The following is a 15,327-nucleotide window of genomic DNA, read 5'->3' as shown; positions in this document are numbered from 1 at the left end:
TTCTATTGAGTAGTATTAATTCAGAAAGAAAAAAATAATTGAAAGTTGCAGGAGAAATCCTAACAATATTAGAAATAATTCTAAGCAGGAAATCAAAGTTTTAGTAACTCTACAGAAAGAAGTACATGCTACTTTTCCTATGCCAGTAGGAAATCATGGTGAAGAAAGGAACTGAACCAATTGGAGAAGCCATAAGAAGAATGCTGAGAAGGAATAACACAAAGCTATACAGAGATGGAGTTGCCTGGAATGCACTTCAGGAGACACTGTCATCTGCAACACTGTGTATACAGTTTTCTAATGGATGTTTTTGGCTAGGAGTCAGAAATGTCAGGCAATTTGACAAAATGAGAGCCTCCATGTCTCATGAATCAGACAGAATTTTCTCAAAGGTTATATTAGAAATAGCAGTATGTGGTTATAGTAAATGGCACAACAGGCTTGTCAAACTCCACGAAAGTTCCCCAAAATTGGTAACTTTCTAGCAGATAGTTGCTTAGGAGAAGATGGGGAGAGAGGAGTGGTGCTTCTCTCCAGTCAGCCTCTCCTGGCCTAGGACTAGACCCCACCCCATCTTCAACTTCATGCACAAGGGTGAGAATTTGTGTATTAACCTTCTGCAGTTTCATTCCCCTCACATATGGTGTGGTAATGTTATTGCACTGCTGATCAAGGGACCGCGATTCAAAATCAGTCAGGGCAAACCTTGATTGTTATTATACGAATAGACTCTTTCTTTTTGTTTAGAGTTTTGTAGATGGCCCCTGGCTTGTTTGTGCTTTCATACATGGAACCCTTGGAGGTATTAAGCTCACATTATTAGCTGTGAAAATAAGGCCTTCTGTGGACTGTGATTCAATATCCTGTCCACTGGAACATTTGGTTTCCAAAAGCCACCTTCTTTCAAAGCATCTATCTTCTTTCTTTCTTAGAGAATTGAAGATGCTTTTCTTTCTTTGAAAGACATGATGTCTCAACCTCTTCCTAAATCATGGCCATTATCAGAATTTCCTTCATTAATTATCACCATAGGTTTTTTTCCCTGTTTATGTAGGGTGATGGATATTTCTTGATCCCAGAAATACTGTAAATATTCATGTTCTTCACTCAACATCACTTAAAGAGTGATCAAATTATTTGGTCTCTGAACTACTGAAATCATTTTCCTATTCATCAAGAATACTGCACTTTTGCATTTACCAGAATTCTTCAAAATACCTCTTTGTACTTCTAGCTTCTCTTGGAGAAGTTTGCTGGGTTACAGTTAAAGAACTGTCTTTAAATTCTCAGTATGGTGCTTTTCCTTCACTGTCTTCTGTCATAGTCAGCTTCAGCTATAAACTTGACATAAATCTGGAGTCACCTAGGAGGAGGGAATCTCAACTGAGGATTGTACCAATCAAATTTGGCCATTTTTAAGCCAAATGTCTGTGGGACATTTTCTTGGTTAATGAATGATATGGCAGATCCCAACCCACTGTGCATGGTGCCATTCCCACACTTTCCTACCCAACCCTGAGCAAGAGGGAGACATTTGTATAAGAAAGCTAAGTGAGAATGCCAAGGAGAATAAGGAAGTAAGCAGGTTCCTCCAAAATCCAGGTTCTTGCTTTAAGTTCCTGCCCTGACTTCCCTAGGTGATAAAGTGTGTCCTGGAGGAAGTAAGAAACTTTTTTTTTATTACCAAGTTGTTTTTGGTCTGCATTTTTATCAGAAAAAGGAAAAAGCAAATAAGACACCTTCTTGCTGGTTATATAGTCACTATAAATTTTAGTTTTCTTCTCTAGAGAAGATTAGTAATTCCTTACTTTGAAATATTTCTGAGTCACTAGGCATGGCAGTGTACACAGTAGAACTTTCCTATGAATTACTTTCTATATACACTTTTTTCCTTGTCAGTGTATTTTCTCACAATGACTCAGTGATACCTACTGCTAATTTTCATATCTCTATGAATGTAACTCTGAAACACAGTACCATCTTGAAGTTCAGTCTACTTTATCCAATTTTCCATTTACTCATCCCACTATTGACACATATTGAGATATTTAAGGAACTCCAAAATGTTATAGGAATTAAATTGTACATTACCACTTAGTGCCCACAACACTCTTATGCTCCTCCAAATATAAAGAATAAACCATTGTACTTGCTTCACAATCTTATATCACCTACCCTCAACTCCTTTAGGAAACAATCACTGGTTTCCTTCTTGGCTTCACATTTTCTTAATATCTGTTTCCATAGACTTAAATCTTTTTATCTTGGCATTTTCTGTGTCAGTGTCTTACAGTATGTCTAATAAGAATGTTTAAACTAGCTTGCCTGCAATCCTCCTCCGCATCACTGTCATATTTTCACTTGCATTATCTTTTGTTATTGTTTTGTTCATGTATGTGTTTATTAGAAAAACCTATCCTAGGCTGTAAATAAAAGTCAGACTTCAATATACTATTTCTTTGTATTGACTGAACATTCCAGGTTTTAATTTTAAAATGTTCCTTCTTTCACCAAGACAGAACTGTGATCACAAAAAATTGCCAGCATTCTTGTCTTGAGTATTCCTTGATTTCTCTTCAAGCATGGTCCCTAATATCAGGTCTCTGTGAAGCACCCTGTCATCTGCTTCACTGTTTCTCTCTCCTCAGAAATATACCACATTCTAATGAAACCCAGGGTTTAACAAATTTTGCAGAAAGAAAAAGCATGTTCTCTTGTTAGCCTTCTGAGTGACTGGCTTAAGCATGCTTTCATGGCTGCTTCTGAGTTATCAGTGTGGATGAATCTGCCTTTCCCACCTGAAAGTATAGGATCATATCTTTTTGAAATTTTTTCCTTTGGTATTACAGATATGTGAAGATATCTGCTGAGTTATTTTGTTGAGTCATTGACCACTTAGAAGACTTAAATCCTAAAATGTCACTTATGCATGTGAATATAGAAAATTCACAAATGTAAGGAGTGATGATTGAAACTGTTTATGTGAGCACTGCTAAATGTGCAGTGGGTTTTGCATCCTTTGCTGGATAGTCTCTGAGTATTTAGAGAAATTACTCTCAAATTTTTGGCATATGTAAAAACTCTACGTTATTTAATAAATATGGGATGAGCTTCAAGAATTTCCCATTCTATGAGCTCAAAACGTAGTGTAGATGCTACTGATTCATGACCCACACATGAATTCCTTTTCTAGAAAACTAGTCAAGAACTGACTTCATTACTCTGTCTTCAGGCAGGGACACTTTGCTGTGAGAATCTCATTCTCAGACTATAGGAATACAGTCACTAAGGAATATAATATGCCCTACATTACTTTTTTGTATTAAACTATGAATAATACACTTTAGTAAATAAGTTAATTCTATAGATACTTGTAACTGGCAGCATTATGTCAATGCTGGTATAAGCACGTGATCCAAAGAATCACCTTATGCTCTTTAGTTGCAGATTAATTCTGCAAGAAACCTGAATTTGTCACGATTGCAATAATCTACAATGGCCGTGATTTGGAATAGGATGGTTTGTGATCCCATGTAGGTGTTTTTTGATAAGGCAGGGTTTTCCGGTTAATTTGGAGTAGAGTTCACTTGTATTTCAACAACGGTCTGTGTGTGCACTACATAATGTAACACATATTTAGCCGATTGTGACCTCTGGACCATAATTTTAGCAGCATCATGCCAGGAATAATTCTCAGAAGTATTTGAGATGAAGCTTGGAATGGATAGATTGGATGATAATTTATCAGCACGGCTTTGGTAAAGAGGATATGGTTCTAACTTTTGAACAGTGCTATGAAATCTTCGAAATTCAGATCTTCTGTTACTGTTATCCTCAATATTTGAGGTCTTTGTGGAAGGTGAGGGCAAAAGAAGAGGGAATAACTGCACTAGCTGACCTCACTCATGACCCAAGTGCCTGTGTGGTTTCTTCACCTGGAGCGCTATAAAAATAATGAGAAGAAGCAAGGAATATTTTCCTACTTGCCCAAAATTTTCATTTATTAAAAGACAGTGCAATTCATCAGGGCTTTCCAGCTTTGAAGTTTTATTAAAGATAATATGCAAGGGGCTAGGGAGATGGTTCAATGATGAAGAGCACTGGATGCTCTCCAGAGGACCTGGATTCAATTTCCAGTACTCACATGGTAGCTCACAATCATCTGTATCACCAGTCCCAGGGGATCTGATGCCGCCTTCTGACCGCCATTCACACTGCATGCACATGGTGCACATACATACATGCAGACAAACATCCATACACATAAAAATAAATAAATAAATAAATAACATTTCAAAAGAATTTTAAACGTATGATATAAGAAAATTAAGTGTTGATGTGGCTGCCTCAGTCTTATGATGATTCATGTTCTCCTGTCAAGTCTGGCAGGTCCAAGAGCCAGAGAAATCTTATGTTTTATTTTACATCCAAAGGCAGAAAAAGATAAATGTTCCATCTCAAGCAGTAATACAGTTGGAATTTTCTCTTACTAAAGTGTTTCATGAATTCAAGTCAGCGATTACTTTTTAAAAAAGATTTATTTATTCATGTATTTCAATATATGAGTGTCCTGACTGCGTGTAAACCTGCATGCCCAAAGAGCGAGTCGTATCTCATTATACATGATTGTTAGCCACCATGTGGTTGCTGGGAATTAAACTCAGGGCCTCTGGAAGAACATCTGATGTCTTTAACAACTGAGCCATCTAGCCAACCATCTCCTTTTTAAATAAAGCAATTCTTTTAATTTATTTACTCCTCCTTCTGTTTCTTCTTTCACTCTGTAGAGTAGGCTGGGCCTTCAACTCAGAGATTCTCCTGACTCTGCCTCCCAAGTGCTGAGATTAAAGGCTTGAACCACCATGCCCAGTTCTTTTTTTAACCACTTATTTATTTATTTATTTATTTATTTATTTATTTATTTATTTATTTATTCATTCATTCATTCATTAGTTCGTTTCTTTCATTCATTTATTATTTTTATGTGTGTGGGTGTTTTGCCTGCACGCATGTCTGTGCACCATGGTCATAGAGTGCTGAAAGGGGCCAGAAGAGGGCGTCAGATCTACTGGGACTTCGAGTTAGAGTGGTGAGCCTCCACACATATGCCAGGAATTGAACCTGGGTCCTCTAGAAGAGCCAGTGCTCTAAACTGCTGGCCCATCTCTCTAGCTAACAATTAATTTTACGACACTCATCCCCAATCAGGAAGAATAATCTGCTGTTTTCAGACTCTAGAGTTAATATTATTTGGAAGCATCCTTATGGACAAAACCTTATACTAAATCAAGTAGTTAGACTCTTTGTGGCCCAGTCAAGTTAGCTTGCAAAATTAGACTTCACAGAGCCCAATAGAAGACCAACTACACAGTAGAGAGATTAGAAATTTGTGCTCCAAATAATCTAGGACAAAACCATTTGCTGCTCAGATGATTACTCAACCTCAATCCAGTGTGGAACTCAGTCCCCTTCTTCTGTCTATGGGGCAAGATGTAGAACTCTTGTATCCTCCAGCACCAAGTCTGCCCACATTCTGCCTTACTTCCTGTCATGATGATAATGAACTGAGCTTTTGAAACTGTAAGCCAACCCCAATTAAATGTTTTCCTTTATAAGAGTTGCCTTGATCGTGATTTCTCTTCACATCAATGAAGCACTAATTAAGACAGAAGTTGGTAGCAGGGACTGGGGTGTTGCTATGATAGACCTGACCATGCTTTTGTTTGGAGGATTTGGGGATTTAGGATTAAGAAAGCAATGAAATTCTTTATGTAGGGCTTAATGGTTTATCCTTATTTGTGGTCTAGCAAGGCTGCTCCTCCCTCAGCGGTGGTGGGGGGAGGGAAGCTCAATGATCCAGTCATTGAGTTCATGTCAGAAACAATTCCTGTCCCCCTTACTAAGAAGCCCACTTGGATACTGAGCTACCATAGACTATTTCTGCCCTCCAAGCTGTGGTTATCTCTGTTGTTATTTCTCTGTCTCTCTGTCTCTGTCTGTCTGTCTGTCTCTCCCTTCCTTCCTTTTTTTCCATCTCTTCCTCCCTTACCCTTCCTCTCTCCCTATTTTGAAAGCTGACTGCTTTCTCTGTGATTTGGCTTCTCTGTGGACTCTAAGTACGGCTATGAACCACTCGGTTTGCTTAGCTTTCAGCCCTCTTGAGAGTCATGGTGCCTCCAAACCTCTGCCATGCTGGGCCCAGGGATGTTTTCTTTTAATGAATAGTATTCCATAAATTGTATTGTTATGTTTTTTTCTTTTTAATTTTATTATTTATTATAATTTATTCACTTTGTATCCTGGCTGTAGCCCCTTCCATCATCTCCTCCCAAACTCATCCTCCCTCCCTCTTCTACCCCTATGCCCCTCCCCTAGTCCATTTAGAAGGGGAGGACCTCCCTTCTATCTAACCCTAGCCTTTCAGGTCTCACCAGGACTGGCTGCATTGTCTTTCTCTGCGGCCTGGCAAGGCTGCACACCCCCAGATGTAGGTGATCAGAGAGCCTGCCACTGAGTTCATGCCAGAGACGGCTGTTGTTCCCCTTACTGGGGAACCCACTTGGAGACTAAGTCTATGTGGTACATCTGAGCAGGGGTTTTAGGAAAAGATCATCTTGAGTAAGGTAACCCAGAAGCAGAAAGACACATATGGTATAAACCCACTCATAATGGTTATTAGATACAATATAGGATAAAATGGTAAAATCTATACTCCTAAAGAAGACAAACAACAAGGAAGCCCCTAGGGAAGATGCTCAATGCTCATTAAGAAGGACAAACACAATAGTCAATGGAAGGAGGAGAAGACAGGAATAGGACAGGAGCCTACCACAGAAGACCTCTGAAAGACTCTAATGATCAAGGTATCGAAGAAGAGGCTGAGACTCATAGTCCAACTGTAGGCAAAATGCATGGAATTTTACGAAGAAAGGAGGAGATAGAAAAACCTGGAGGGGAAAGAAACTCCAAAAGGAGACCAACAGACAAAAAAGCGGGGGGGAGGGATGGCCCTGGGGCCCTGCAGAGACTTACATCCCAACATGCATTGTTATGGTTTTTAAATAATGTTTGTAAAAATAACAACTTTTAGGTAGAAAGATGCTGCATATTTTTCTTGAAGATTTTGCTTTTCTTTTACTGAGTACTTGGACAGAATCACAAGTTAATGTTTCTCTGCAAGCCATTTTAATAAATGACCTTATTAGAAGTTGTCTTTAGGGACTGCAGAGAGGGCTCAGTGGTTATGAGCATGGCTGCTCTTCCAGAGGATCTGGTTTCAGTTCCCAGCAGCCACACTGCAGCTCACAACTGTTTGTAGCTCCAGTTCCTCACAACTATCCACATAAAATAAAATTAATTATTTTTAAAAAGAAGTTGCCTTTCTAGAAAGGGTCTGCCTTTGTGATTCCGATACCAGGCACGACAGATTCAGTAGACTACTCTGGGGATCCTGAATGGCTTCAAGCTTTCTCCTCAGTGCTCAATGTTGTGATCTCATGATTTATATCTTTGCCTTCCCAGAAACCCCAATGGCCTGCGTAGAACAGCAAATCCAGATGTTGGCTTTAGAGTCTTTCAAAAAAATTTTTCCTGAATCATTTTATTACTTTTTATGACTTCAATAATTTATTTTTGCAATTCTGGGGAACAGTCCCAAGGCCTCCCACATGAGAGGCAAGCATTACACCATTGAGCTGTTTCCCTAGCCTATTACAATTTCTAAGACACATTTTTTTTTTGTAGGCCATCATTAGAATAGTTGATACAAATCATCTGGTCTACCATCGCATAAAGTGCCAGTTTAAGTTATATGTGTACTTGCCCACCTGACTCCCTGACTTCAAATTGTATTAAATAGTCACGGCATTTTATCCTTATATATATGCGGTGCTTACCAACATTTCTAGAATTTTAAGGGCACACCACAAATGTGTGTCGGGAGCATGAGAGACAAAATAGTCAAAAGGAGACCAAAATCATCTTTCTGTTTTCCCCACAAGGCTCACAGGCAATAGTTCTCATGCTGAACCAAAACATAATTTTTTGCTTTGGGTAATCTGAGTCATACTTGTTTATGTGTCTCTGAAAAAGAGGCATACATTTTTAAACATGTCTGACTATTCCAGCATGTACAGCTATCCTAAGGAAAGTCTCTGGTCTTCACAGCACACGTTCCTGTTAATTAGGTGCATGAATTTTGATACTTATTTCAGATCTATAATTACTCATCTAAGAGAAAACCAAAAAGCCTAAAAGTTGAAACCATCTTTCATTTTCACATAATTATATTCCTGGAAGATGTTAATAATATTTTCACAAGGCTGCAAGAATAAAATGAAGCATGTCAAAACTATTCTCAACACAGCCTCACTTTGTGTTACTGGTGTGAAAATTAAGCAGATGTCTCTTAATAGATTGTATTTCACAGGTGAAAGGAAAAACTGCCCATGTTTTCCATTAAAAGTTCGTAATTGTCCTATTATTTTTATTTAGCAGTTGCTACACCTCTATGTTATAATAAAGCTTTTGATTCCTCTCTTTCACTTTATGGTGTCATCCCCTACTTCAAAGCTCAGTAGCATTTTGTTATCCCCCATGGCAAAGAAAAGTTCTCTGGATAAGTGGCAGAAGTTAAAAGTCTACAGCTTAGGCTGCTAACAAATAAGGTCTGCAGTCATGTTTTAATCAATGTGGAGGCTACAGGTTGCACAATATGTTTGCAACATTTCTGACTTAATGAAGGAGTTAAAATGGCTCTGCTCTTTAAAAAAAAAATACCCCAAGGTCTTTAAAGATTCTGAGATAGGAAGCTCATAAACTTTTCATTTTCTGGAATCAAGAGGAGCCTCCAGCATACTTTGACTGATAGGTTTCTACATTTCAAGTACCCATTTGGTACCTAACTTACTCCTGGCCATCAGACTTCCTTCCCATAATACTGTCAGGTGTTTATGACAAACTACTGCTTTAGGAAGCTGCAAACAGAGTGTACAAAGTTAACCATTTTCCTACCATGCCAAGCAGAGTAATTATAGCAGGTATGGGGGTTAGGGTTAGGGCACGTCTGTGTTGTGCTCCTGAAAACATGTTTACAAATCTGCCTCTTTGGAAATCTCCCCGTTCAGGAACCCAGAAAGGAAAAATGGCAGAAAAGCCAGCACCCAAAGAGGATGTTATGGGAATTACAGTTGAATTTATGCATATCAGGCCAATTAGTGGTAATCCTAGAAAGAACCAGGTAAAAGCAGATACACAGTCTGCGACTCAGTAGTAAGAGAAGCAGGCAGGACAACATTTTGTCTATGATGCAATGAGGGAGGGTTCTGAGATGAGGCCAGATGAGGCTGTCCTGGATTGCTTTGTAGATCTAGGAAAATATGTCATGTTTTACTCTAGTAACAATGCCTCCATTGTTATTACAAAGCTGAGGAAGTTCTAAATACTGTGGTCTTCCCTGTCTACCTGAGAGTTTCTATGTGCTGTAAGATTGGCAGAGGATACAGATGAGAGCTGGAGCCCTGACTTAAGGCTAGAATGTGTTGCTACATAATTGTATGTACAGAGTTGGGCGGGCACCTCTTTAAGAATTTGGAAAAACATCAGTGTAGATATTTTTGAAAATATTTTTAAAATGGGGTTAACATTGAAATTGGGAAACTGAGTAAAGCTGATGTTCTTTCATAATACAGACCACCTAGTCCAACTAATGGAAGATGTCAGGGGGAGAAGGCTGAAAACTCGGGGTGGGGGAGGAGAGATGAATTCCTCCAACCAATAGTCAGAAAGACTAAGATTTACAGGTTTCCATCTCATTGCCCACAATGCAGATGTGCTTTCCAGCACCACCACCCCATGCCTAAAGCCCTCAGTCAAATGCTCTGCCCTCTCCTCTTCTTTCTCTCTCATCACATCCACCTTCTTACTTCTCTCCACTATACCTCTGTGTCTTCCTGGTTTTCTTTTCCAAAAAAATATCTTACCAAATACAAATACAAATACACATTTCCTCTAGAAAAACCCCAACAAATATAAGTAGTTGCAGAGAGACTTATGCACGCAAAGGGCATACAGTTGCAAGATTTAGGAGTTAAAATAAAAATCTGTTTCTATATTGATTGTGAATATCAGAGAAAGAATGCAGGGCTGGAATTGGTGTTTATGGCATGAGCCTTTCAGAAATTAGGGAAGGCATTTGCTTAGCTTAAGCAGACTATAGCAGTGAGGTTAGGAAAACTATTAAAGATTCTATCCCAGACAGTGAACTTGAAATGCTTATCACTGTATGTCTGAAAGGGCCTATGAAATGGTCAGTTGCACATCCCAAACAGTTGGGGAAAATGGAGTTTGAAATTCATAACAGTGGATTCAAATCTTGGCTGTGACAGTTACAGAATCTGAGCAGATTACTTAACTTCCTGTTCCCAATTTATATGTGTATATATGTGTTAATATACATATATATGTATTATATGAGACAAAAGTATATCTATGTCAATGATGTAGTTTTTTAAAATACTGCAAGTAAATTATACTTTAGTGTAAAAAGATTTCAAAAGCCATATTATGTGAGCATATGAATGTTTGATTTGACAAAGAACCAAGACAATAATTTTGGATATGTCTTGTTTCCTTCATTCAGCTGTGAAAGTTGATACATGAATTCTTTCATATGCTCAAATTCAAACATTTAACATGGGAAGAGAAGCCTTTAGTGATAGAGGCAATGGATGCTTAACGTCCTTTGAATTACTTCCAGTGAAGAAAGGCTTCAAGGGCATTCATTGCTCTTAGGACGGCTGTGCATAGGTCTATGGGCTATGATGCTAAGAGCCTGGGGGCCAGGACTCTCAGAGCCCATTATTAGATAACTGGCCTAAAGGCATCAGAGGCCTTCCAGTGTCCCTACAGTCAAGAGCATGGAAGATGGTGGCTAGAACACAGGCAGATGGAAAACACCCATCATTTCTCACCTCTAACAGAAATTTGTTTCTTTTTAAATTTCTTTTAGTGTAAATAGATCAAAATTTTATCTAAAAAACTAAATAAAAATAATATGTAAGGCACATGCTTTTAAAAAAAAAATCACAAAATACCCCAGACAATCCTAACTATTTGTAATTATATACAGAACAAACAAAATGGCTGAACTACATAATGAATAATGTGTCTCTCTTTGCATTTGTTTCAGATGCAGCCACAACAAGCAATTCACAGACTGTGGACTCTGGATCATTTCTATTTTGACATTATTGCTTAGGAAATTTTCAAAAATATTTTAGGTGTAAATACCACAAATAGCAAAATTTTGGAGTAACCTGGCCCCTATGAACTGACAGTTGAGGCAACACTGGGATTAGGACCTTACTTTCACCAGTGGACATTGGTCTTCTGATCCATTTGGGTAGGCACAGGAACACACATGGTTTTGATACTCAGTCCTAGCACTGCTTTACTTCCATGTTCCCTTCTGGGCAAATCTTAACCCAGTTCTTTATCCAAGAGCACTTTTTAACAAAGCAGGTTTGGAAATGAAGGGATAATTATTTTCGGAAAAAAATTCTCTAAATGAAAGTTTCCTGTAACTATGGGGTGTGTGTGTTTATGGGTGTGTCTGTTTAGTCATAGTCACAAAAGGTAGTGTTGCTATTTCTAAGTCGGTAAGGTACATTTTGTTGATTTATTATTAAAACTACTTCAAACAAAGAATAACTTAAAATAGCTCTATTTTTAGGTTCCTACTCTAACTTGTACTCAAATCAATTATTTATACATAAAATTTTACTTATTTTATTAGTGTAGATTCATTGCATAAAATAATATTTCATTATGGCTTTTAAATAAGTGCAGATCACGCACTTGACACAAATGTCAAATATTTTTGCTCCACAATGCCTCATGAGTGTATTTTCATGTTTTTCTTAAAAGCATTTGAATGGATGCCTACATCATCATTTATTTAAATTTCTACACATGTTGCTATGGTTTCCACTTCCTACTTTCATTAGAGTATGCTGCTCTGCAGTCACCAACTGGGGGTCAGCTGCAGCTCTCTTCATATCCTGTCCAGCAGGGGATAATATTAAATCAAGAGCATTGATGTGAGGGAAATAAGGTCTGGGGTGGTGGGTCAGAGATAGAGTGCATCTCCAATGTCAGGTTCAAGTTAGACACCTAGTACTACACACAAAATATAAAATAAGGAAATGAAAGGTTGAAGCAGCTCTGGGGAAGGCCTTTGTAATGAAGTGAGTGGCATAAGTGTCCCTGCCACCCCACTGGGCATGGTACCTCATATGGCCAAGACAGAGATCATTTTTGCTGAAGTTAAGATATGGTCATGCGCACACAGCGGAAGTAGCTCAACTTTGTAATGCAGCTGTCATCACAGCCCTTTATTGCTTCTGTGGGACAACCAGGGATAGAGCTGGTTCATTTTAGGTAAGGAATTAAAGTGCTAATTCTGTGTGTGTGTGTGTGTGTGTGTGTGTGTGTGTGGTGGTAGTGGTGGTGGTGGTGGTGTGTTCTATCTTTGTTACTACTCAGATTCTGTAGCTAAAGCAGTTTGGACAAAGGATGACATCACTTAATGCTCAGTATTAATATTAAATATCCCGGTGAGCTGTGAGTGGATGAGGTCATGTAGTTAATAATCTATGAACTACTCCAGGCCTAGACACAATGTAAGGGGAAAAAATGGCTTTGTGAGAACTGCATTAAAGAGCTGTTCATTTTACAGCAGGTAGATACAAGCGTACATAAATCTATATCCAAAATATAGTGATGTTAGTATTAAAGAAGCCAGAAAGTAAATGTTTGTCATTCTTTCATACACTCGTGTGCCTCGTCTGCTTTTGTGTGCAGGGACAGCTTTCCCATGACCTAGCAGGAAGCACCCTCCACTGCTTTCCAACTTGGACTGCAGATCCAGTTATTGCCAAGTTCATCATTTAGACAGGTGGAACAAACAATGGCCATGAAGTCTGTTGACAATGAACTAGTGTCATCTGCAACACATATTCAATTGTTCAAAAACCTTATTGTATTGGCTGAATACTGGGACTAAATTTCCCAGTAACTACATTGTCGGAAGCTTCCATTTATTTCTTAGCCCTTACTAGAATATTTTCTTTAAAAAAACAAAAACAAAAAAACTCTTCTCTATAACATCAGGATAGCTCAGTGTGCCTGTGACACCTTTCTGTATCCAAGATGTGCTACTCGACTTTAAATTAGCTGTAGCAGTAACTTTAAGGAAAACATATCACTTTAAATTTTAATAAAAGTGTATATTTTAATGTTTTTTTGAGATTGTAATATAATTACATAATAACAATATTCCAGATGGTAAAGTAAATTATACTCATTTCTTAATCTTAATATCTTGTTACTTATGTTTAAAAAATTATATTTTATATTCATTCCAAAATTCTCCCACCATTGCTTTGTTTTCCACAGTCTGTCTTCTTCCTCTTCCTATATTTACTATGAAAGTTTTACTTATTCATAGTCATTATGGAGCTAACATTTTCTTTTTCTTTAGTTATTTGTAATAATATGAGTATTTTTTTTTTTTTGCTATTGCGATGTGGTCTTTAATTTCATGGTTACATAATATTTTGCCAGGTCCATTAAAGCATAACTTACTGTGAATAAATAAAATATTATCTTCCTGTTGAAACTTTGTCTTATTTTCATTAACAAAATAATATACCTAGTATGTAATAGTTACTCCATATCTCATATGTGTTTTTCATTTCTCACTTCTATTCTTGTTTGCAGAGCACTCTAGAGGTAAATTCCCAAGAGTCTGAATACAACCTTTGTCACTTTTGTAGATCTTTATATCAGCGACAAATTACCTATCTTGGGGATGTACCCATTGCGAGTGACAAGCTATGTGTTAGAATGCTCATTATTAAGCTATTATCTATTTTAATTTTTTAAATTTGCTCATATATTGCCCAGTGATAATACTTCTAGATTTTAAAGATGTTTTGAGAATCTGGTGAGTTGGTTTAGTGGGTAACGGCACTTACCAATAAGCCTAACAATCAGAGTTTTAGCCTAGGACCAACATGGTTGAAGGAGAGAATTGATTGCCACAGCCGACTTCTGACTCCTACAAACATCCTCTGACCTACTCTTGTCTATGAGATTGCATGCACATACACATAAATCACAAATGTAATGCAAATAAAATGTTTTTTTCTATGTAATAAGGCCTTTATTATTGCTGTCAATAGTAACATCAACCTTTAGAGGTGTTACCATTTTGTTACATGTGAGTGGATGGACTTATCTTTGGTCTCTGTTAGATCAAGTCTGTCTTGAGTTGTACAGCAGAGGTTTAATCATTTCATGTACTTAATAAGCTCAACACTTCATTAGTCTGTCAGTCAGAAAGAAGAAACTCTTGGGAGTCACATGAACATTTATAATTTAATACTGAGACTCATTGGGTGTAAATATATTAACTACTAAATGTGCAAAGAGTGAAACTCTGAGTTGGCAGAAAGGGAACAATTAAAAAAGCTATTCTGTCTCCTGAAGCTAATAAAAAATACTCAGCAGATAGGCTAGGGTCAGATGGAAGGGGAGGAGGACCTCCTCTATCAGTGGACTTGGAGAGGGGCATGGGAGGAGATGAGAAAGGGAGGGTGGGATCTGGAGGAAATGAGGGAGGGGGCTACATCTGGGATACAAAGTGAATAAACTGTAATTAATATAAAAAAGAAAAATTAAAATTAAAAATATAAAAAAGATATTCAGCAAACAGAAGTGTGTGGCACACTCAACTGAGTCTGACGGCTGGAAAGATGTCTAATATCATAAGGGCATATGCTATCAAGCTTGACAACCTCAGAGGGAACTCAGGTAAATAATAAACAAGGACAATACCAAAAGTGCACAGTAGGTAGATATCCAGCAAGCTTTGTAACCTACAGCTTCTACAAACAATTGAGTGAAACTGGGCTTTACAGTTATACTAGAGTGAAACATTTATCACCATTCCTAGTACTTGTTATTCGTACACCTAGATGCTGAGAAAGAGATTCAAGTTTGTTAAAAAGCAGGGGGGGGAAGGTATAGAGATAAAAAGACACCACTGTCAGACACAACATGGGATTGTTCAAATCACATAGGACAAAATAAACAAACAAAACAAAAGCAAAATACTGTGGTGGTAAGGTCTCATGTGGTAAAAAAAGACAGGATGGAAAAAATACATAGCTAATGGAAGCTGAGTTATAACAGTGCAAAGAAAACAGGAGGAGCTGCTGAGAAAGTGAAGAATGCTGAAATAGAAGCGAGGCTTTTGATGTGTTT

The 15,327-nt window shown here is 37.8% G+C and overlaps 1 protein-coding gene across 1 annotated transcript in view; it reads left to right on the top strand.

Annotated features, from left to right (window-relative positions):
* Positions 1-15,327, top strand: part of LOC129688959 (telomerase RNA component interacting RNase-like) — a 30,559-nt gene that overhangs the window by 3,661 nt on the left and 11,571 nt on the right.

Source organism: Psammomys obesus, unplaced genomic scaffold, assembly GCF_907164565.1.
Source record: "Psammomys obesus unplaced genomic scaffold, mPsaObe1.curated_primary_1811, whole genome shotgun sequence".
In the NCBI taxonomy this organism is placed as follows: domain Eukaryota; kingdom Metazoa; phylum Chordata; class Mammalia; order Rodentia; family Muridae; genus Psammomys; species Psammomys obesus.
This window is presented reverse-complemented; position numbering and strand designations above follow the sequence as displayed.